Source organism: Triticum urartu, chromosome 7A (assembly GCF_056163025.1).
Source record: "Triticum urartu cultivar PI428250 chromosome 7A, HENAU_Tu73, whole genome shotgun sequence".
Lineage (NCBI taxonomy): Eukaryota > Viridiplantae > Streptophyta > Magnoliopsida > Poales > Poaceae > Triticum > Triticum urartu.
The window spans coordinates 263376001-263398466 of NC_141879.1; the positions used below are offsets into that span (position 1 = coordinate 263376001).

The 22466-nt window shown below is 42.9% G+C and overlaps 1 long non-coding RNA gene across 2 annotated transcripts; it reads right to left on the bottom strand.

The window, feature by feature from the left end:
* Nucleotides 1–3282: 3282 nt before the first annotated feature.
* On the bottom strand, nucleotides 3283–6263 carry LOC125521858 (uncharacterized). 2 transcript variants are annotated; one of them, XR_007289468.2, is made up of 3 exons: nucleotides 5702–6263; nucleotides 3643–5513; nucleotides 3283–3535 (listed from the first exon to the last, which is right to left on the bottom strand). It is a non-coding gene; the product is annotated as an uncharacterized LOC125521858 (long non-coding RNA). The 2 variants fall into 2 exon arrangements; XR_007289467.2 differs by having other exon boundaries at nucleotides 3283–5513.
* Between the last annotated feature and the right edge of the window lie 16203 nt (nucleotides 6264–22466).

Consider the following 22466-nt stretch of genomic DNA (forward strand, 5'->3'; position numbering starts at 1 on the left):
GGTGAGGTCGAGGGGAGGGCGCAGGCAGGGGACTGGGCCGGTGGTCGCTGGCGTTTCGAGGAAGATCGTCAACACTGACTGGCTGGAGGTAGATGAAAGTGATCTGCTCGTTCTTTGTACATCGGACGATGAAAAAAATGGACTGACCTATTTGTTTTCAGTCGACTGCTATTTTCATAGAATCCTGTAGTAATTTAGTGTGCCATGCATGTTGTAGAGCTATCATATGTCTCCCATCATTTATTTCTCACCGACCTGCTATCTGCTACCTTTACGCTGCACTATTTGTGCACACACTTCAACCATACTCACACTATTGTTTTTTTATGCATGGGTATTTCAGACTCTGACACAGTGTTGATGAATGCAGAAAAGAAAAGACAGAAGTCGCTCCAGTGTAATTCAAAGATAAGCACTAAGCGTTTCAGCGCTCTAAAGGGTGCAGTGTCAGCAGTTGGAGACAGCAAACGTAGCTCTGCAGTTGATGATCTCAATTGCCACACACAACCATCCCAGGTGCTTACTTTAACTGCGCGCTGTCAAATGTGGTTGCATGTTGCATATGGTGTCTAGCTTGTATTGCTTCCAATTTGGTTAAATTGCATCTGCTTACTTTACACATTACTAGCACACATGCCCGTGCGTTGCTACGGGTTGAACTTTGTTATTTGACTCTACTGCTGCCTGTATCTCCCAGGACGGCTAGTGCCTTCACGGTCACACCCGATGCCCTTAACTCCCGTGGCAACTACCGACCGGCACCTCCGACATGGCTACAATCGGTGTGGGTAGCCAATGTGGCTACTATTGACCGGCGGTGACCCCTTCCTTCACGTCTATAGTTGCCTAGTTGGCTCGGGTTGCAGCGTACCAGACGTCTGCAGTCGTCATCCTAAAAAGTGACACAAACCTATCGAGCTTCAACTTTTTGTTTAATCTAGCACAAGAATTGAAAAGTGACCAATTAAATTATATGTTTATTTATACTAAATCAGAATCACTAATTAATAGTCTAATACACACAAGGGGAACCATTCTTAGCGATTTGCAATCCAGGCCCGCTTTTGTATTAGAGCCAACAACAAAACTTTACATTACAAATGGTAGATATCACCAGCCACAGTTCCAACTTGGAGTTCAACTCGGTGACTGATGTGATACTTCCCATGCTAAATACAGTCACCAGCTTTGTCAGAATTGTTGCAAGCTCTCCAGGAAGAATTTTTGGACACCCCTCGAAAGCCATAGAAAGTCATCAGATTAATGTGTAACTGCACACATCAATGGAACTGACCTCATGCCAAACTTGTCGAGATTTCCAGTGTGCTCATAAGTCCCATTTGACAATAGATCGGTTAAATCAGTAAGAACTTCAGGTCACCTCAAAGAAAAAGTACACAGTTTGGCTCAAGATGGAAGCATTAGCACTATGTATCGATGCCCAACTTAGGTGATTGTGGTGTCACCAGAACATGTAATGTCTCGATCGATGTTGGAAAAACATATAGAACACACCGACTGAACAGTAGGCTGCCGAATTCTGGAGCCACAAGGACGGGGACAGAGAACCCCGACTCAGAAGTGATGGATCCATGTAGGCGCAGTGATTTTGCATCTCAGCTTTGCCTAAACAGAACAATTTTGCAGCTCTGAACATCAGGTGGAAGTGGCAACAACTCGACAGGAAAATCGCAGACAATCAGCATGCATTCGCGGCCGGGCGATGCGTTCGTGAGAGAGTAAGCAACCTACCCAGGCTGATGACCAGTAGCCGTAGATCCATTGTAGATAGAATTGGTGGTGCAGGAGCACATGTTGGGGCAGTGGCGAAGCACCCGGGTTGCAAAGAGGAGTTGGGTTAGCGACCGGAGAAGCTCAGCTTCTGCACGGAGGAGCAGCCTTGCCGTCAGGTGGCAAGGAATCGAGGTAGGCATGAGCCCCCTCCTGCACCGAGATTGAGATCCCAAGCACGCCGCAACCAGATCGAGGCACGCCGTCCCGACCCCCGGCCGCCCCCGCCTGCACTGAGATCGAGGTCCCCAGCACGCCCTGGCCAGATTGAGGGAATTTATATGTGGGAATGGTGTGGATTCAACTTGATAATCAACGAGCAAGGGTGGGGCATAGAGCACGGCGGCCTGGCCAGAGCCTCCGCGTCCGTGTCGCCGTTACACTGGCTGGATCCGATGGCCGCTGATTCTGACGCTGCCCCACCTCCCGCGTGTCCTCCTCCTCCTCCCGGGCGTTGCCCGTGGCAGCGAGGAGCCTGTTGAGCAGCCCTTCGTGGTCGGCGGCGCACGCTCGAGCCGGCCGGTGCGGGCATGGAGCGCGACGGCCTAGGCCTCGCCGTCGGCAAACCACGCGCGGAGGACTCGGTCGGCGCATGAAGGTGGGCACGAAGGAGGGGAGGCAGGCCAGGGTGCGGGGAAGATAGTGCAGCGGAGGATCCGGGCCGATGGTGCGGAGGCGGCGGATCCAGGTCAGGGTGTGAGGCACGGGCGCTCGACTCGGGGTGTTTTTTTTTCAAATGTGTCCACGGGTGGAGCAGAATTACGAAGCGTTTTTTCCACTTTTTTACTAGACTGTAGGTTAATTACTTAAAACCATAGGGGGCTTTCTGCAAAAAGAACGCGATGGTGAACCCGACAGACTCACCCCGTGCTTTATTATTATAGCACAGATGCCCGTGCGTTGCAACGGGTACATAAGAAAAATGCTTAGAAACCTGAAAAACAATTCACCACTTAAACAACTTTGCAAGTAGCAAAAAAAATATTTAACATAATCAAAAGTACCAAGGACCATATTCTTGAAACAAAGAGATAAAATCTGGTGATGCTTAAAGAAAGAAAGAAACTTCCTTAATTGCGTGAGGTTAGAAGCAAAATGATGTGCCTTGTGTTCTTGTTTCAGCTGACATCAGAACAGGAAGCAAAAACAATAGAAATAAAAAAACTTAGTAATCAAAAGAGATGTAAAGTGTCCAGCAAAAATATCAAATAGTGAGACCAAGAGTAATTGGGTACCAGTCACACCTTAAGCTAAATGTTTGCTAATCTGAATATTTCTATCTCTACACAACAATGATATAAACTGATAAAAAAAACTATCTTCTAGCTCCATCTCAGTGATATGCAAAGATACACGTGATAGACTATTTCTAGGGGCTTGATGCTAGTGTAAAGATTGGCGTTTTTGTTTGACGTGCTTCCTGGTCAAGGTCGGACTGGGAGAAGGTCGGGCACACACACTTTCTTGTTTTTGCTGAGAATGTACATGCGCTTTTATATGACAATAAGTTCAATGAACATCTATTAGAAAACGTTTGGAAATGGATTACATCACACGCTAGAGGTAAAGACTGACACAGAACAACACATATCAACAGCACCGACATGAAAGTAGGTCTAGGCATGTGCGCAAAGCTGCTCAAGCTGCTCCTCGAATGCAAATCCACTCTCTAGTGAAGTCATAGATGTTTCTACATAAGCCTTTACTGAATTGATGAAGCCTGTCCGAAATTCCTCTGCACATACTACGGCTCCAATGTTTTAGTATCGAGTTAAGTAGTTAACAGTATAGCAGTGATAAATCATAAAATTCACAGCAAGCTGAACATAAGTCGCTTCTAAAACCACATACCAAGAAGGATATCTGGTCCCTTCTGGCAATTTCATAGGTTGTTTAATTTGTGAGCGCTCTGCAAAAAATAGAAACGGGAATTTCAGTCAAAGATGCATTATAGACAAAATGCAGTTGCTCCTTTTGGGCAGGAGCTGCATGAAGATGATGCTTAATGGCCTAAAATTGCTCAAATCACAGCCATGCGCCGGATGCCCAGACATGTGTAGGGCTTTGCTTTGGATTTTGCCCTCTGGTCCTCTAAGTATAAATAAACAAGGTAGTACCGAGACTGAGAGTTATAGAAGAATTTACTTCAAAAAGATTTATATGTTCAACCATTGGCCCTGTTGCTATGAATTTTCTAGACAGTAATAATGTTCCGCCAAAGCTCAAATCCATCACTTTCTCCTCTCTTTTTCCCACATGGAAATGCAAGCATCAGTTCTCAACTTAACAATTCAAGAAAATTAAAATAAAAAATGGTACGCACCATTTGACATCACCTCTGAATAATTATAAGACCTTGTCAAAGGACCAGAAAACTTACATGTGAAGCATCATCAACAAGGCGACGCTGGTTCATGAAGACTAATTCTGGTGTTCTTCAGCATATACTTATCTGAATTCAAACTTTATGGCGTCATAATACTCTTTGCTTTTTTCCTTACAGTGACAAGGGTTAGATCTCTTAAGAGGGTGAGGTCCATCAGTAAACAGAGGGAATGACACTTCCCCAGCATACAAATACTATTGCATCCTTTAGCAATCAGTATACACAGGAAGCCCAATATTACTTTTGCATCCTTCCAGAAAACTAAATACAATACTATTCTCAGGCTGCTTGTTAGTTCTCATACTTACATGCATATATAAATTGATAGAATTAGTGTTTTTTAACTTCATAGAATTATGTGTAAGAAGCAAGGTGGGACTATTTAATCTGTTAACAAACTTGTTTTATAAGCATGAGTAGATTCTGCGCAACTTTGCCCAAAAGTATCAGCGTCGCAGCAAGGCCCAATAACAGCACGAATCAAACTTGATTGTTCTTTGGTTGGGTTCCAAATCTGGGTAGCTTATGTGTAATGGTATGATTGCAAGGACATAGTAATTGTAATGGATTGTGAAATGAAAAATGGGCAGAACAATCTGATTATTTATCAACCATGTTCCTACTTTCTTTATAGCAGCAAGAGGTACTGCTGAAGATAAAGAAAAAAAATGCCTTCATCATAGATAGATACATCTCAGTTTTGATGTAAATAATTTACTTGCTAGTCTGCTAGTGTATATATATATATATATCTACATGAGGGAGATGGCACAAAAGTACAACTGCAGAAATTCTAGAAATAGCTAGCTAGGCAAAAACTTGATAAACTATTGCTGCCAAATTAATTCCAACGAATACCTTTCATCACTTTTCTACACCATACTATAGGTCACATCCATGTGATACAGAAAGGCTTATCTAAATTGACAAAGAGGTCGCACTCACACCAATTTGAACAAAAATAAATAGTGCAAAAGAACACCAAATGAGTAATTCTGTTAGAGGAAGCACAGGTGGTCCTCTTAGTTCAGATGAAACTAAATTTAGGTTAATAGCAGTTAGGTAGTTTGTCGAACCCAAGAAGCTCAGTGACCTTTGTGAAAATTCACGGCTTCATCATGTCCATCTGCATCTTTGACATGTTCATCTAAACACAATAAAAGAAGCAAAATAGAGTTTACCTTGGACCTGCATCAGATACCCGCTCGACACTCTTCACCTCCCATTGAACATGAACCAAAAAAACCTGGTGGTCAAGCTTGGGGGTAAACTTCCATATCTAGAGCATCTCAGCATGCTTGTTTGAGTATTGGGTATCCTGATCAGCCAACATCCCCTGCAAAAACCATGACAAATCAAACTACCTCTCAAAGATCTGAAGAACAAGAAAAATTAATAGATACTCTGAAATCAAATGGCACATTTGGTTAGCGATCTAGAAATCAAAGATCAAATTATATATAGAGCCTTTAGCCAAACATTAGATGATACTTTGAATATGAGCATAGAATATGGCAATCCAACCTGAGAGGGTTGTGGTGTTCATATCCGTTCGCTCTCACTTGAGCTGTTCATGATTTGTCCTTCCTCATCTCAGTTGCACTCCAATCCAAATCTGCAAGCATACAAATCCATGGCAGAGAAGGGGATGGAGGTGTCGGGGAGCCAGTACTTGAGATCCAAATCGGAGACGTCTGCCTCGAGGCGGAGGAGGCTGGGGGTGAGGAGTTGGGGCGGGTGAGGAGGGGAAGAACAGGGCAACGACGGCGCCGCTGGAAGGTAGCTGGAGAGGAAGACCGGTCGCGCGTGGTGGCATGAACACGCCATCGAATCCTATCCAAATCGGAGACGTCCGCCTTGAGGAAAAGGAGGCTAGGGGTGAGGAGTTGGGCGGGTGAGGAAGGGAAGAACAGGGCAACAGCGGCGCTGCTGGAGGGTAGCTGGAGAGGTAGACGAGCCACGCGTGGAGGCGGGATTCATGGCGGCGGTGCTGTGCCGTGCCGTCCCCAGGAAGAAGACCCCGTGATGTTGTGCGTACGCAGAGGAGAGGACAGGCCGCCGTGCTATTTTCTCGCTTGAAGGCCAAGCCGAGTCCTAAGCCCAATACACGAAACGTTTTTCTTCTGTTTACCACTTAAAACTGTAGCGCGGGTTAATTAACAAAAACCACAGGGACTTTTTTATAAAAATGATGCGACGGTGAACCCGGAGACTGAATCCGTGCTTTATTATTATAGGGAGAGATACCTTTGATAATGACATGCCTTCTTGTTTTTGATACATACTACATACGTCTAATAACCATGTTCATACATCAAACTAATGCTCTTTTGTATCCCTTGTCAATCACTTATGATGAGACAGTCACCCCAGTGGGTTACTATGAGACGCCATACTCGTTTAAAGAGTGCATTGTCATCCTCCCCACATGATTCTCAAGAAACAGCAAGGCTAAATGAAGATAGCCAACGTAGCTCTCTAGTTGATGACCGCAATTCCCCCACACCACCATCACAGGTGCTTGCTCTAACTTTGCAGTGTGATATGTGGTTGCATGTTGCATACAGTGTCTAGCTTGTAATGCTTCTAATTAGGGTAAATTGCATCTGCTTAGTTTACACATTATACCTGTGAAATATGACATGCCTTCCTATTTTTGGTACACACTACATCTATGTGTTAACCTTGTTATTACATGAAACTACCTCTCTTCTGTATCCTGTATCAATCACTTACAATGAGTCACCTTTATTCGTTGCATATTGCATATTATTTCTAGCCTATTGCCATACATTGCTTCTAATTTGGTCAAATACATTTGTTAGGGCACCCTTTTAATTTGGCAGAGTGATATTGGTTTCATCTTTCATATGGTTTCTAGCTTGCATTGATTCTAACAAGTTCAAGCACCTTGTGCTTAGTTTACACTTTATACATCATACATGTCAATATGTCATGCCGTCCTGTTTTTCATACATATTCTGTCCTCCTATCATGCGGCTGCCTTACATGAAAGTAGTGTTCGTCAGTATCATGCATCAATGAGTTCTGAAGAGCAAATTTTATTCCTTTTTCTTGTGAGTTTGACTTGACAAGGCAAAATCAAGAAAGAGGAAGGAAAAGAGTAAGGAAGGCGATGATGGTGGTCCTCTGCAGCAATGTAAACGGAGCATCTGTACCGATTCTCCTTGTACTGATAGTGCATTACAAGGTCCAAGTCTCCGCTCCCCTACTCCACCATCCAAGGTGCTTGCTCTAACTTGGCAGTGTGATATCTGGTTACATGTTTCATATGATGTCTAGCTTGTATTGCTCCTAATTAGTGTAAACTGCATCTGCTTAGCTTACACATGATACATGTGAATATGACACGCTTTCCTGTTTTTGGTACATACTATATCTGTCTACCACACCATGTTCTTACATGAAACTACTCTTTTTGTGTATCCTGCATCAATCACTTATGATGGGACACCTTTAAGTTGGCAGTGTGATATTGGTTTGCGTCTTGAATATGATTTCTAGCATGTATTGCTTCTAGTTTGATGAACGCCACCTATGACGAGACAGTTTTAACTTGGCAGAGTGATATTGATTGCACCTTTCATATGGTGTCTAGTTTGCAGTGCTTCTAATTTGTTGAAGTGCCTTCTGCTTAGTTACCACATCATATGTGTGAACATGTCAAGCCGTCCATTTTTTCATACATATTCCATCCTCGTATCATGACTTTGCCTTTCATCAGAGTAGTGTTCATCAGTATCATGCATGAATGAGTTCTGAAGAGCGAATTATATTCCTTTTTCTTGTTAGTTTGACCTCATAATGCAAAGTCAATAAAGCTGAAGGAAATTGGCAAGGCATTGGATGATGATGGTCCTTCCGAGCAACTGAAATGGAGGTTCTATACAGATTCTACTCCGCCATCCTCCCAACAAGATTCGCAAGACGACGCAAGTCTAGATAGTCAACGTAGCTGTGTAGATGATGAGCACATCTCCCCTACTCCACCATCACAGGTGCTTGCTCTAACTTGGCACTATTATATGTGGTTGCATGTTGCGTATGATGTCTAGCTTGTACTATTGCTTCTAACTTTGTTGAATTGCATCTGCTTACTTTACACATAATGCCTATGAATATGACATATGTTCCTGTTTCTAGAACATACTATATCTGATCACACGATGTTCTTACATCAGACTACTATTCTTGCATATCCCACATCAGTCACTGATGATAAGGCACCTTTAAGTCGCCACTGTGATATTGGTTGTGTCTTGCATATGATTTCTAGCATGTACTGCTTCTAATTTGTTGAAATGCCATATAGTTTGAACTTGGCAGAGTGATATTGGTTGCATATTTCATATGGTGTCTAGCTTGTAGTGCTTCTAATTTGTTGAAATGCCTTCTTCTTAGTTACCACATCATAGGTGTGAATATGTCATGCCATCCTATTTTTCATACATATTCCATCCTCGCATCATGTGTTTGCCTTTCATCCGAGTAGTGTTCGTCAGTATCATGCATGAATGAGTTCTGAAGAGCGAATTTTTATTCCTTTTTCTTATCGGTTTGACTTCACAATGCAAAATCATTACAGCTGAAGGAAATTAGTCCGTCAGTGGATGATGGTGGTCCTTCGGAGCAACTCAAATAGGGGGTCTCTACAGATTCTACTCCACCATCCTCCCATCAAGATTCGCAAGACAACACAAGGCTAGACAGTCAACGTAGCTGTGTAGATGATGAGCGCATCTCCCCTACTCCACCATCACAGGTACTTGCTCTAACTTGGCACTATTATATGTGGTTGCATGTTGCGTATGATGTCTAGCTTGAATTGCTTCTAACTTTCTTGAATTGCATCTGCTTACTTTACACATAATGCCTGTGAATATGACATGTGTTCCTGTTTCTAGAACATACGTGTACATGATGAGCACATCTCCCCTACTCCACCATCACAAGTGCTTGCTCTAACATGGAACTGTTATATGTGGTTGCATTTTTCGTATGATGTCTAGTTTGTATTGCTTATGATTATGTTGAATGGCATCTACGTAGCTTACAACTTATACCTACAATGATCACTTACCCATAAGACACATTTAACTTGGGACTGTGATGTAGGTTGCATCTTGCATTGTCTTCTAGCTTGTACTGTTTCTAATTTCTTGAAATGGCACTTACGACGAGACACTTTTTACCTGATAGAGTGATATTGGTTGCTGATAACCCACAAGTATAGGGGATCGCAACAGTTTTCGAGGGTAGAGTATTCAACCCAAATTTATTGATTCGACACAAGGGGAGCCAAAGAACATTCTCAAGTATTAGCAGCTGAGTTGTCAATTCAACCACACCTGGAAACTTAATATCTGCAGCAAAGTGTTTAGTAGCAAAGTAATATGATAGTAGTGGTAACGGTAACAAAAAGTAACAATAGTAAAAGTAATGTTTTTGGTATTTTGCAGTGATGATAGCAATAGCAACGGAAAAGTAAATAAGCGAAAAACAATATATGAAAAGCTCATAGGCAATGGAGCAGTGATGGAGAATTATGTCGGATGCGGTTCATCATGTAACAGTCATAACCTAGGGTGACACAGAACTAGCTCCAGTTTGTTGATGTAATGTAGGCATGTATTCCGAATATAGTCATACGTGCTTATGGAAAAGAACTTGCATGACATCTTTTGTCCTACCCTCCAGTGGCAGTGGGGTCCTTACGGAAACTAAGGGATATTAAGGCCTCCTTTTAATAGAGAACTGGAACAAAGCACTAACACATAGTGAATAAATGAACTCCTCAAACTACGGTCATCACCGGTAAGTATCCAGATTATTCTCACTTCGGGGTTAACGGATCATAACACATAATAGGTGACTATAGACTTGCAAGATAGGATCAATAGCACTCATATATTGATGAAAACATAATAGGTTCAGACTGAAATCATGGCACTCAGGCCCTAGTGACAAGCATTAAGCATAGCAAAGTCATAGCAACATCAATCTCAGAACATAGTGGACACTAGGGATCAAACCCTAACAAAACTAACTCGATTACATGATAGATCCCATCCAACCCACCACCGTCCAGCAAGCCTACGATGGAATTACTCACGCACGACGGTGAGCATCATGAAATTGGTGATGGAGGATGGTTGATGATGACGATGGCGACGGATTCCCCTCTTCGGAGCCCCGAACGGACTCCAGATCAGCCCTCCCGAGAGGTTTTAGGGCTTGGCGGCGGCTCCGTATCGTAAAACGCGATGATTTCTTCTCTCTGATTTTTTCTCCCCGAAACTCAATATATGGAGGTGGAGTTGGAGTCGGAGAGGCAACAGGGGGCCCACGAGGTAGGGGTGCGCGCCCCCCCACCCTCCTGGAGAGACGGTGGGCCCCCTAGCCTTCATCTTTGGCAGGTATTTTTCTTATTTTCTGAAAAGTGGCTCCGTGAAGTTTCAGGTCATTCCGAGAACGTTTGCTCCTGCACATAAATAACACCATTGTAATTCTGCTGAAAACAACGTTAGTCCGGGTTAGTTCCATTCAAATCATGCAAGTTAGAGTCCAAAACAAGGGCAAAAGTGTTTAGAAAAGTAGATATGTCGGAGATGTATCCCCGTCAATTTTGAATCCAATTCGGGATTTTTCTTGGTAAGTTTCGGGAAGAAATTGGAATTGTATTTTTATTGATCAATTAGAATTGACTTCTAGAACACTCCCCCAAGCTTAAACCTTTGCTTGTCCTCAAGCAATTCAGTTGACAAACTGAAAGTGATAAAGAAAAACTTTTACAAACTCTGTTTGCTCTTGTTGTTGTAAATATGTAAAGCCAGCATTCAAGTTTTCAGCAAAGATTATAACTAACCACATTCGCAATAATGCATAGGTCTCAAGTTTACTCATATCAATAGCATAATCAACTAGCGAGCCATAATAATAAATCTCGGATGACAACACTTTCTCAAAACAATCATAATATGATATAACAAGATGGTATCTCGCTAGCCCTTTCTGAGACCGCAAAACATAAATGCAGAGTACCTTTAAAGACCAAGGACTGACTAGACATTGTAATTCATGGTAAAAGAGATCTAGTCAAGTCATACTCAATGTAAACTAACAGTAATGAATGCAAATGACAGCGGTGCTCTCCAAATGGTGCTTTTTAATAAGAGGATGATGACTCAGTATAAAAGTAAATAGATAGGCCCTTCACAAAGGGAAGCAGGGATTTGTAGAGGTGCCAGAGCTCAGTTTTGAAACAGAGGTGAATAATATTTTGAGCGGTATACTTTCATTGTCAACATAACAACCAAGAGATGGCGATATCTTCTATGCTACACACATTATAGGCGGTTCCCAAACAGAATGGTAAAGTTTATACTCCCCCTTCCACCAACAAGCATCAATCCATGGCTTGCTCGAAACAACGAGTGCCTCCAACTAACAAGAGTCCCAGGGGGAGTTTTGTTTGCAATTATTTTGATTTAGTTTGCATAAAGCATGGGACTGGGCATCCCGGTGACCAGCCATTTATCTCGTGAGTGAGGAGCGGAGTCCACTCCTCTTGAGAATAACCCTCCTAACATGGAAGATACATACGTCCCTAGTTGATACATGAGCTATTCGAGCATACAAAACATGATATTTATTTGAAGGTTTAGAGTTTGGCACATACAAATTTACTTGGAACGGCAGGTAGATACTGTATATAGGTAGGTATAGTGGACTCATGTGGAATAACTTTGGGGTTTAGGGAGTTTGGATGCACAAGCAGTATTCCCGCTTAGTACAGGTGAAGTCTAGCAAAAGACTGGGAAGCGACTAGCTAGAGAGCGACAACAGTCATGAACATGCATTAAAATTAATCAACACCGAATGCAAGCATGAGTAGGATATAATCCACCATGAACATAAATATCGTGAAGGCTATGTTGATTTTGTTTCAACTACATGCGTGAACATGTGCCAAGTCATGTCACTTAAATCATTCAGAGGAGGATACCACCATATCATACCACATCATAACCATTTTAATAGCATGTTGGCATGCAAGGTAAACCATTATAACTCATAGCTAATCAAGCATGGCACAAGAAACTATGATCTCTAGTTGTCATTGCAAACATGTTTATTCATAATAGGCCGAATCAGGAACGATGAACTAATCATATTTACAAAAACAAAAGAGGTCGAGTTCATACCAGCTTTTCTCATCTCAGCCAGTCCATCATATGTCATCATAATTGCCTTTCACTTGCACGACCGAACGATGTGAATAATTATAATTGTGCACGTGCATTGGACTAAGATGGAATCTGCAGGCATTCAATAAACAGGAGAAGACAAGGCAATATGGGCTCTTTTGTCAGATAAACAATAATGCATATAAGAGCCACTTCAATAATTTAATTATGGTCTTCTCCCACCGACCCCCAAAGAAAAGAAATAAAACTATTTACACGGGAAAACTCCCAACAACCAAAAGAAGAACAGGAAATAGTTTTGGGTTTTCTTTTTAATTACTACTACAAGCATGGAAATTAAACAAACTAAAAGTTACAACTATTTTTTTTGGTTTTTCAGAAGGTTTATTAAACACACAAGAAGAAAGCATAAAAAGGAAAATAAACTAGCATGGATGATACAATGAAAAAGTATGAGCACCGACATCTAGCAATGAGTGTGTGAGCATAAATGTAATGTCGGTGGGAAATACGTACTCCCCCTAGCTTAGGCTTTTGGCCTAAGTTAGTCTATGGCCATGGCTGGCCTGGCGGATATCCATAATAGTAGCTGAGGTCGTACTGAGAAGAAGAAGAAGAAGACTTCGATTGCCACTGGCTGACAATCATCTCCGGATCCCAGTGGTAATTAGACTGTCTTGAAGGATCAACCTGTGGTTCCGGCTCTGGCTCCATGGCTGGTGCAGGGTTCCGGTAGGCGTGAATAGCCTTCAACAGAACAAGGTATTGGCCTACAGATAAATCAAACAAAGAAGGAGCATGCAGGGTAATAGTCTCAGGATGATGTTTATTAAAGAATAATTGATATTTAAGCTCTCCTTCCCTATTCTTAACAATAAAATCATGTGCCACCATACTTTTATAATCTAGATAAACACGAGGCAGTACTTTTTCTTCCTTCTCATAATGCCTAATAGGTATGTTAAAATGTGCAGCTAGGCATGAGGCATAGATGCCTCCAAAGATGGGGCCCTTGGTACGGTTCAGATTTAACCGTTTGGCAATAATGCCACCCATACTAAAAGTGTTATCACCGTATATACCTTGGAGAAAAATAATAATATCAGGGATACTAAGGTTCCACAGTTTCCTCGACCAATTAAGCAACGACTAGCAAATAATGCAAAGTAACGTAAAACAGGAAAATGTATGCTAGTGATTCGTGCATCAGAAACCTTCCTTGTTTCCCCTACAGTGATAGTATCAATAAACCCCTCCACATCATCACGATGTGGTTCTTCTGTCTTGCCCTCAAAAGAGACTAAACAAATCTGACAAAAATCATAAAGTGACATCTCCTTATGCTCATCATATAAATGAAACTCCACCGTAGGTGGTGAGTTCCTAGAATGAAAATGAAAGTTTTGCACAAAGGTATTTGTGAGTAAGAGATACTGACCGCATTGGTCGTGGAGGAAAGCGGTGAGGCCTGCATTATGAGCCAATTCATGAAAATCTTCATAAATCCCGGCTGCTCTCAAGAAGTCCTCGGAAGGCCATTCACACGCCCGAACCTCCGCGGTGCGAGGCAGATTATACTTAGGCTTTGGTGCCTTTTCCTTCGAGCTTTGGATCGATGAGCCCCTCAAAAGTCTCCTCATCATTTTCTGAAAAATTCTGAAATTTTTAGTAACTTCAAAATAAAAGTAAACCAAACTCAATAATATTGATAGCAACTACACCTACAAGTGCCTAGGGCCTATATCATGCATCAAAACTAGTTTTGACCATATAAATTTGACATGCAAGCTCAAGAACAGGGTCACCTAAGTAAACACAAATTTGCAATGAATAAAGCACTAGAACAAAAACCTATTGGACCAATGGAGGAGTCACATACCAAGGAACAATCTCCCCAAGCAGTTTTGTGAGAGGTGCTTTGAGCAAGGAGATCGAAAATGGCAGCAAAACGAGCTTGGACTCGGGTTTGAGCTGGTTATTTGTGTTTGTGGGAGGAAGATGAAGTGTGTGGGTGCAGGAATAAGTGGAGGAGGGCCACCGTGGGCCCATGAGGTAGGGGGCGCGCCCTCCACCCTCGTGGGCAGGTGGTTGACCCCCCTGGTGTGTTCTCAGTTCCATAAATCCTCAAATATTCTAGAAAAAAATCATATTTAAATTTTAGGGCATTTGGAGAACTTTTATTTTCGAGGTATTTTCATATTGCATGGATAATCAGATAACAGACGGAAAAATATTTATTTTTATTTTATTTAATATAAATAACAGAAAGTAAAAGTGGGGTACAGAAGGTTGTGCCTTCTAGTTTCATCCATCTCATGATCATCAAAAGGAATCCACTAACAAGGTTGATCAAGTCTTGTTAACGAACTCATTCCGAATAACATGGAACCGGAGAAATTTCGAATAACACTATCTTACCTCAATGGGGATATGCACATCCCCAATAATAAGAATATCATATTTCTTCTTGACAGTAGGAAGAGGAAATTCGAAACCTCCAAATATAATCGATGGCATTTTCCCAATAGAGTTGATACTATGAACTTGAGGTTGTTTCCTCGGAAAGTGTACCGTATGCTCATTACCATTAACATGAAAAGTGACATTTCCTTTAGTGCAATCAATAACAACCCCTGTAGTATTCAAAAAGGGTCTTCCAGGAATAATAGACATACTATCGTCCTCGGGAATATCAAGAATAACAAAGTCTGTTAAAATAGTAGCGTTTGCAACTACAATAGGCACATCCTCACAAATACCGACAGGTATAGCAGTTGATTTATCGGCCATTTGCAAAGATATTTCAGTAGGTGTCAAATTATTCAAATCAAGTCTGCGATATAAAGAGAGAGGCATAACACTAACACCGGCTCCAAGATCACATAAAGCAGTTTTAACATAGTTTCTTTTAATGGAGCATGGTATAGTGGGTACTCCTGGATCTCCAAGTTTCTTTGGTATTCCACCCTTAAAAGTATAATTAGCAAGCATGGTGGAAATTTCATCTCCCAGTATCTTTCTTTTATTTGTAATAATATCTTTCATGTACTTAGCATAAGGATTGGTTTTAAGCAAATCAGCTAATCACATACGCAAAAAGATAGGTCTAATCATTTCAACAAAGCGCTCAAAATCCTCATCATCCTTTTTCTTGGATGGTTTGGGAGGAAAAGGCATGGGTTTCTGAACCCAAGGCTCTCTTTCTTTACCATGTTTCCTAGCAACAAAATATTTCTTATCATAACATTGATTCTTTGATTGTGGGTTATCAAGATCAATAACAGGTTCAATTTCTATGTCATTATCATTACTAGGTTGAGCATCATCATGAACATTATTATTAGCATTATCACTAGTTTCAGGTTCATTACCAGATTGTGTTTCAGCATCAGAAATAGAAATATTATTTGGATTCTCAGGTGTTTCAACAATAGGATCACTAGAAGCATGCAAAGTCCTATCATTTTTCTTTTTCTTCTTTTTAGAAGAACTAGGTGCATCTATATTATTTCTCTGAGAATCTTCCTCAATTCTCTTAGGATGGCCTTCAGGATACAAAGGCTCCCGAGTCATTCTACCACCTCTAGTCATAACTCCAACAACGTTATCATTATTCTTATTATTCAATTCATTGAGCAAATCATTTTGAGCTTTAAGTACTTGTTCTACTTGAGTGGTAACCATAGAAGCATGTTTACTAATAAGTTTAAGTTCACCATTAACATTAGCCATATAATCACCCAAGTGTTCAAGCATATTTGAATTGTTTTTCAATTGTCTACCAAAATAAGCATTAAAATCTTCTTGCTTAGCCATAAATTTATCAAACTCATCTAAGCATGGGTTAGCAAATTTAGTGAACGGGATTACAGCTTTATCATATCTATAGAGAGAATTTACCTTTACTACCTGTGTCGGGTTATCAAGACCATGAGTTTATTCAATAGGTAAAGGATTAAGATTATATGTTTCTTCAATAGGCGTTAAATTAAGACCATGTATTTCTTCAATAGGAGGTAAATTCTTAACATCTTCAGCTTTAATACCTTTTTCTTTCATAGATTTCTTTGCCTCTTGCATATCTTCAGGACTGAGAAATAGAATACCCCTCTTCTTCGGAGTTGGTTTAGGAATAGGCTCAGGAATTGGCTCCGGAGGTGTCCAATTATTTTCATTTGTCAACATATTATTCAATAGAATTTCAGCTTCATCCGGTGTTCTTTTGTAACGCCTCGAGACCGATGTGCCACGTGTATTCCTGTTATTCGCTGTTGTTGCCTTGTCATTCGCTTGCGTGTTGCATCTTGTCATATCATCATGTGCATTGCATCATCATGTTTTCAAAACTTGCATTCGTCCGGGTTCTCCGAGTTCTTTCCGTTGTTCGTTCTGAGTCCAGGCACACTCGCACGCGCCCACGGCATGTCCGAAATAGTATTTTATAAGTGGCCGGAAAAGTTCTCGGATTGGGTTGAAAGTTGGCGTGTGGTCTTATTATAGTGTAGATAGACCGCCTGTCAAGTTTCACCGCATTCGGAGTTCGTTTGTTAGCCCAACCGTTAAACTATAGCGGCATTATAGCCGGTCTTTTCGTCGGACGTTTTCGGTCTTTGGAAACAGATGCCGGGCTCTCTCTCTCTTCTCCCCCTCACAGTCTCGCCACGGCCCACCTAGTCCATCCTCTTTCCCCTCTTCACTTCCGGAGTTGTCCGATGCGATCGCACGGCCCGAAACCCTCTCTGCTCAGTGCATCAAACCCCCCTCGCGCGCGCGTCCGAAAAGCTGTCCCGGACCCGACCCGAGCAGTCGTCACCGTTGTGTCCGGATCATCCCCAAACGTCTACAAAACATCACCGTTTTCTTATTTGGACTTCCTAGTGTTTTATTCTCAACCGCTCGATTTTAATTGGAGGGACGGATTAGCCCCTAAACTTCCCTCTTTTCCATATATATAGTCCACCCCTAGTCTAATTTCAGACCAAATCCCTAATTTCTAGGGATCCTCCTAGCCGCCGCCGCACTCATTCCCCACCTCGGGATCCTCTCATTCCCCCTGCAGCAACCACCAGCCATCTCCCCTCGATCCATCGATCCACCCAACTGTTCGCAGCCTCCCTCACCTTTTGGATCGGTAGGAACCGCGCCTGGATCCCCTCCCTCTCGGGTCTTCCTTGGAGCCAGCCGTCCCTGCCGGTGATGAGCAGCAGCGCCAACAGGACCTCTCCGTGCGCCGCCAGATCCAGGCCGGGCCTCCTCGCGCCCTCCTTCCTCCCGTTCTTCTTTGCCTCTGTCCCTAACCTCTCTCTCTCAGATACGCATGAGCAGCGCCATGGACTCCTCCAGCCGACGCCATGGACGCCAAGTTCCTGCCGCGGCCCTCCTCCAATTCGCTGGCCTCCCTGTTGCCGCGCCTGCATCGCCCTGTTGCCGTGAGTGGAGACGCCGGTGAATCCTGCAGGTCACCGCCTCGCCAAGTCCCTCGCCTCGCCGTCCTATGCCTGGAGCCGCACCCCCTCCGCCGTCTCTTCCTTGAGCCACCGCAGCAGGCGGACCTCCGCATCCGGCCACGCCGCCGGCAAGCCTGCCTCCTCCGCTTCGCCATGTCCCTGCTGTCTCTGTCGCGAGGGAGACGAGCGCCGCGCCTGCACCCGTTGACCGCATCGCTCGCACGGGCTGGCCTCGCTCCGTGCCTCATCCGCCCCGCCCGCGGCCCAGCAAGACGCTGCGGCCCAGTCTCCCCAACCGCAGGCCTCAAGGGGCCGAATGTGAGCAGTTTCCATCCAGCCCAGATCCACCAGATTCGGCCCGATATTTTTTTCTTTCCCTGTTGCTTGTTGGGCCAGCATCTGTTTCGGCCCATTCATGTTTTTTTCCAGATCCACAATTTTTTTCTATTTATTCCAGAGACTGCAGTTTTTCAGAAAAGTCCCTGGAGTTCATGCATATAATATCTCTCAAACCATGCATCGGTTTAAAGTATGTTATATATGAAACTTGCTTAGAATTTTGTGTAGGTTAATAATTTGCCATTTTCATCCATGTTTAAAATGTTAAAAAAATGTTGTTTGGGTTAAATTTGCTCCTATGCCATGCTAAAATGCTTTTATTCATAACTAAATGATCGTAACTCGGATTTTAATAAAATTTATATGTAAATGGGGTAGAAAATTGCCTAGTTTAACATGATGACTTCACCTTGCATGTTTAACAACTCTAAAATTGTGTTTAGGGCAGAACATGATCAAACCTTAAAACATGCACATGAGGAGTTTCCGGACTTGTTGTTTGTTGTTCCGGCCTCCTTTAAACTTGCCTAGATAGGTAGTTTTCACTTGCTTCACCCCTTGCCATGTTAATCAACATTTAATATTGTTGGGTACATAAACGAGATCGAACTAAATAACTTGTTGTGGTGTTTTGTCAATATGCAACTCGTTGCATATTGAGCTCCACTTAATTTGTAGAATTGTTTGTGCACTTTGCCATGCCATGCCTCATTAAACCGGACATGCATCATACTTGTTGTGCATCATGCCATGATTTTGTGGTGGTTGTTTACCATGTTTGTTTGCTTCTTTCCGGTTTTGCTTCTTTGGGTTGGTTCCGATAACGTCGTGTTGTGAGGATTCGTTCGACTACGTCCGTTTGTCTTCTTCATGGACTCGTTCTTCTTCCTTGCGGGATTTCAGGCAAGATGATCATACCCTCGAAATCACTACTATCTTTGCTTTGCTAGTTTGCTCACTCTTTTGTATGCCATTGCTACGATGCCTACCACTTGCTTTCAAGCCTCCCAAATTGCCATGTCAAACCTCTAACTCACCTTGTCCTAGCAAACCGTTGTTTGGCTATGTTACCGCTTTGCTCAGCCCCTCTTATAGCGTTGCTAGTTGTAGGTGAAGATCGGAGGCCGTTCCTTGTTGGGACATTTATTTACTTGTTGGGATATCATTATATTGCCATGTTATCTTAATGCATCTATATACTTGGTAAAGGGTGGAAGGCTCGGCCTCTCGCCTAGTGTTTTGTTCCACTCTTGCCGCCCTAGTTTCTGTCATATCGGTGTTATGTTCCCGGATTTTGCGATCCTTACGCGGTTGGGCTATTATGGGAACCCCTTGACAGTTCTCCTTAAGTAAAGCTCTTCCAGCAATGCCCAACATTGGTTTTACCATTTGCCACCTAGCCTCTTTTTCCCTTGGGTTTCGCGGACTCAAGGGTCATCATTATTTTACCCCCCCCCCCCGGGCCAGTGCTCCTCTGAGTGTTGGTCCAACTATCAGCTGCCGGTGACCACCAGGGGCAACTCTGGGCTGGCCTACCCGTACCTAGGACAATCTGAGTGTGCCCTGAGAAAGAGATATGTGCATCTCCTATCGGGATTTGTCGGCACATTCGGGCGGTGTTGCTGGTTTAGTTTTACCCTGTCGAAATGTCTTGTTGTACCGGGATACCGAGTCTGATCGGAATGTCTCGGGAGGAGGTCTATTCCTTCATTGACCGTGAGAGCTTGTGATGGGCTAAGTTGGGACACCCTGCAGGGATTTGAACTTTCAAAAGCCGTGCCCGCGGTTATGGGCAGATGGGAGTTTGTTAATGTCCGGTTGTAGATAACTTGAACCTTAACTTAATTAAAATGAATCAACAGCGTGTGTTACCGTGATGGTCTCTTTCCGGCGCAGTCCTGGAAGTGAACACGGTGTTGGAGTTATGCTTGACGTTGGTTGTTTTAGGATCACTTCTTGATCATACTTTTATCGACCGTGCTTTGCCTTCTCTTCTCGCTCTCTTTTGCGTATGTTAGCCACCATATATGCTAGTTGCTTGCTGCAGCTCCACCTCATACTTTTACCTTACCCATAAGCTTAAATAGTCTTGATCGCGAGGGTGCGAGATTGCTGAGTCCCCGTGGCTCACAGATACTTCCAAACCAGCTTGCAGGTGCCGATGAGTCCGTGCAGACGACGCAACCAAGCTCAGGAGGAGCTCGATGAAGATCTTGTCCTTTGTGTTGTTTTGCTTCAGTTGATCAGTAGTGGAGCCCAGTTGGGGTCGATCGGGGACCGTGTCGCATTTGGGGTTCTTATTTTACTTTGGTTCCGTAGTCGGACCTTGTTTGTATCTGGATGATGTAATGCTTTATTCATGTAATTGTGTGAAGTGACGATTGTAAGCCAACTATGTATTTTTTCCCTTATATATTACATGGGTTGGTGAAGATTACCTCACTTGCGACATTGCTTTCAATGCGGTTATGCCTCTAAGTCGTGCTTCGACACGTGGGAGATATAGCCTCATCGAGGGCGTTACAAGTTGGTAATCAGAGCCTTCCCCGACCTTAGGAGCCCCCACTGCTTGATCGTTATTAGCGGATGTTGTTGAGTCTAGAAAAATGTTTTGAGTCATTTAGGAATTATATATCGGAGAGTTTAGGAATTCTTTTTACTTCCCAGTCTCCTCATCGCTCTGGTAAGGCATCCTGACGTAGAGTTTTGACTCTTCTCTTCTCAAATTTCACTAAAAAAATTTAGGATCACGCGGGTATCTTGGAATCGTTCCGATGGTTTTATGACGAGAACATTGTCTTGGTGCCTCCTGTCAGGGGTTTTGTGGAAGTGTCCCGGGGAGTTGAGCTCTAAGGTGTTGTCGTCATAATTTTATCGTTGCAGTTCTGGAATACCTGAGTTTAGTACGCCGACATCGAAAATCTCTTTTATGCAGTTCGTTGGTGAGATAACCTCGACGCCACCCAGTACTAGGGCGGGAGTTCGGGAGTATTGCCATAACTTGTATAACGGATGCTTTTCGAAGGTTGAGGTAGACGATTTCCGAAGGTTTCTTGGTTATGTGTTGAAGGATGGATACAACTGGATGTAGGATTTGCTAGATTTGGGTGAGATATTATGCTTCCCCTGTATCCCCAACACCTGATTGCATAACCGGAAAATTTCGGGAGTTTATAAGTGGGAATTCAAGTAGCTCTTAGGATATCTTTCCGACAGATGTATGATTTGAAATTGGGGTTCGACGTCTAGTGGTCCGCCTATCCACGGTCGGTTTTACAGTGGTCTCGTTGTGTCTTAAAGAGTTCTTGGCTATGCCGACTCGGGGATGCTTCGTATGTCATGTGCACTGCCTTGTACATGATGGTGCTGTACGATCGAGCCCGTGTAGGCCCCACCACGAAAACTTCGGACAAAATCTCTATCATATGTTTGTTCCGGCTTATTCTACAAGCCAATCCTTTGTTTTTTTGTTTTGAGTTGTGGTATTCGAGTTGCTTCATTGTCTAAATGTTGATTCCATACCTTTTCTAAACGGTGTTCTCATACTCCGATGTGGATACCAATCCTTCATGATAATCGAGATTGTCATGTCAATCCTTTTCAACCGGTGTGTTTCTCTTCAAGTGGAACTGATCATTTTCAACATCCGCAAGATCAACTCAAAGTCTTCTCAATGTTGTTCGTTTCATCCGTTTCCAAGTTGCCTTTGTTTTCCCACCCTCCCTCCCTTGTTTTTCTTCAAGGACTCAGATTTCTTAATCGAGTATCCATTTTATTATGGAAGCCTCTCCATTCTTTTTCCTTCAGGTTCTTATCCGGTGATTCTCTTGAAGATACTAACGGAGCTTCTAGTTCATCATTCTTCGTTTCTTTTATCTTCCCCGGTGGTTTCAAGTCAAGCTTTGGTGATCTTACCCTTTCCTCATTTCAATGCCTTCTCATACCGGTGCACCTCATAATAATTCACTTCTCACTATTCATTTGTCCCGGAGTGCTCAAAATATCTCAGAAGGCTCGTCTTTTCATTCAAGATCAGTTCAACCTATTTCGAGGATGTTATCTCATTCAAGTCATTTAATTCAACCGGTGCAATCTCTCTTTTAAATCATTCAACGGTGTTTATTTTGAGTGGGCCCTAACCCACAGGTCTTTTCCCAGGATCTTACCTGACTCTTCCAATCTTCCTGGAGCTATCCTCAAATTGCTTTTCGAAGTTTGACGTAAGAATGAATTTTCATCAGTCAAATGTCTTTCTCCTAGATCTCCCAATTCTTT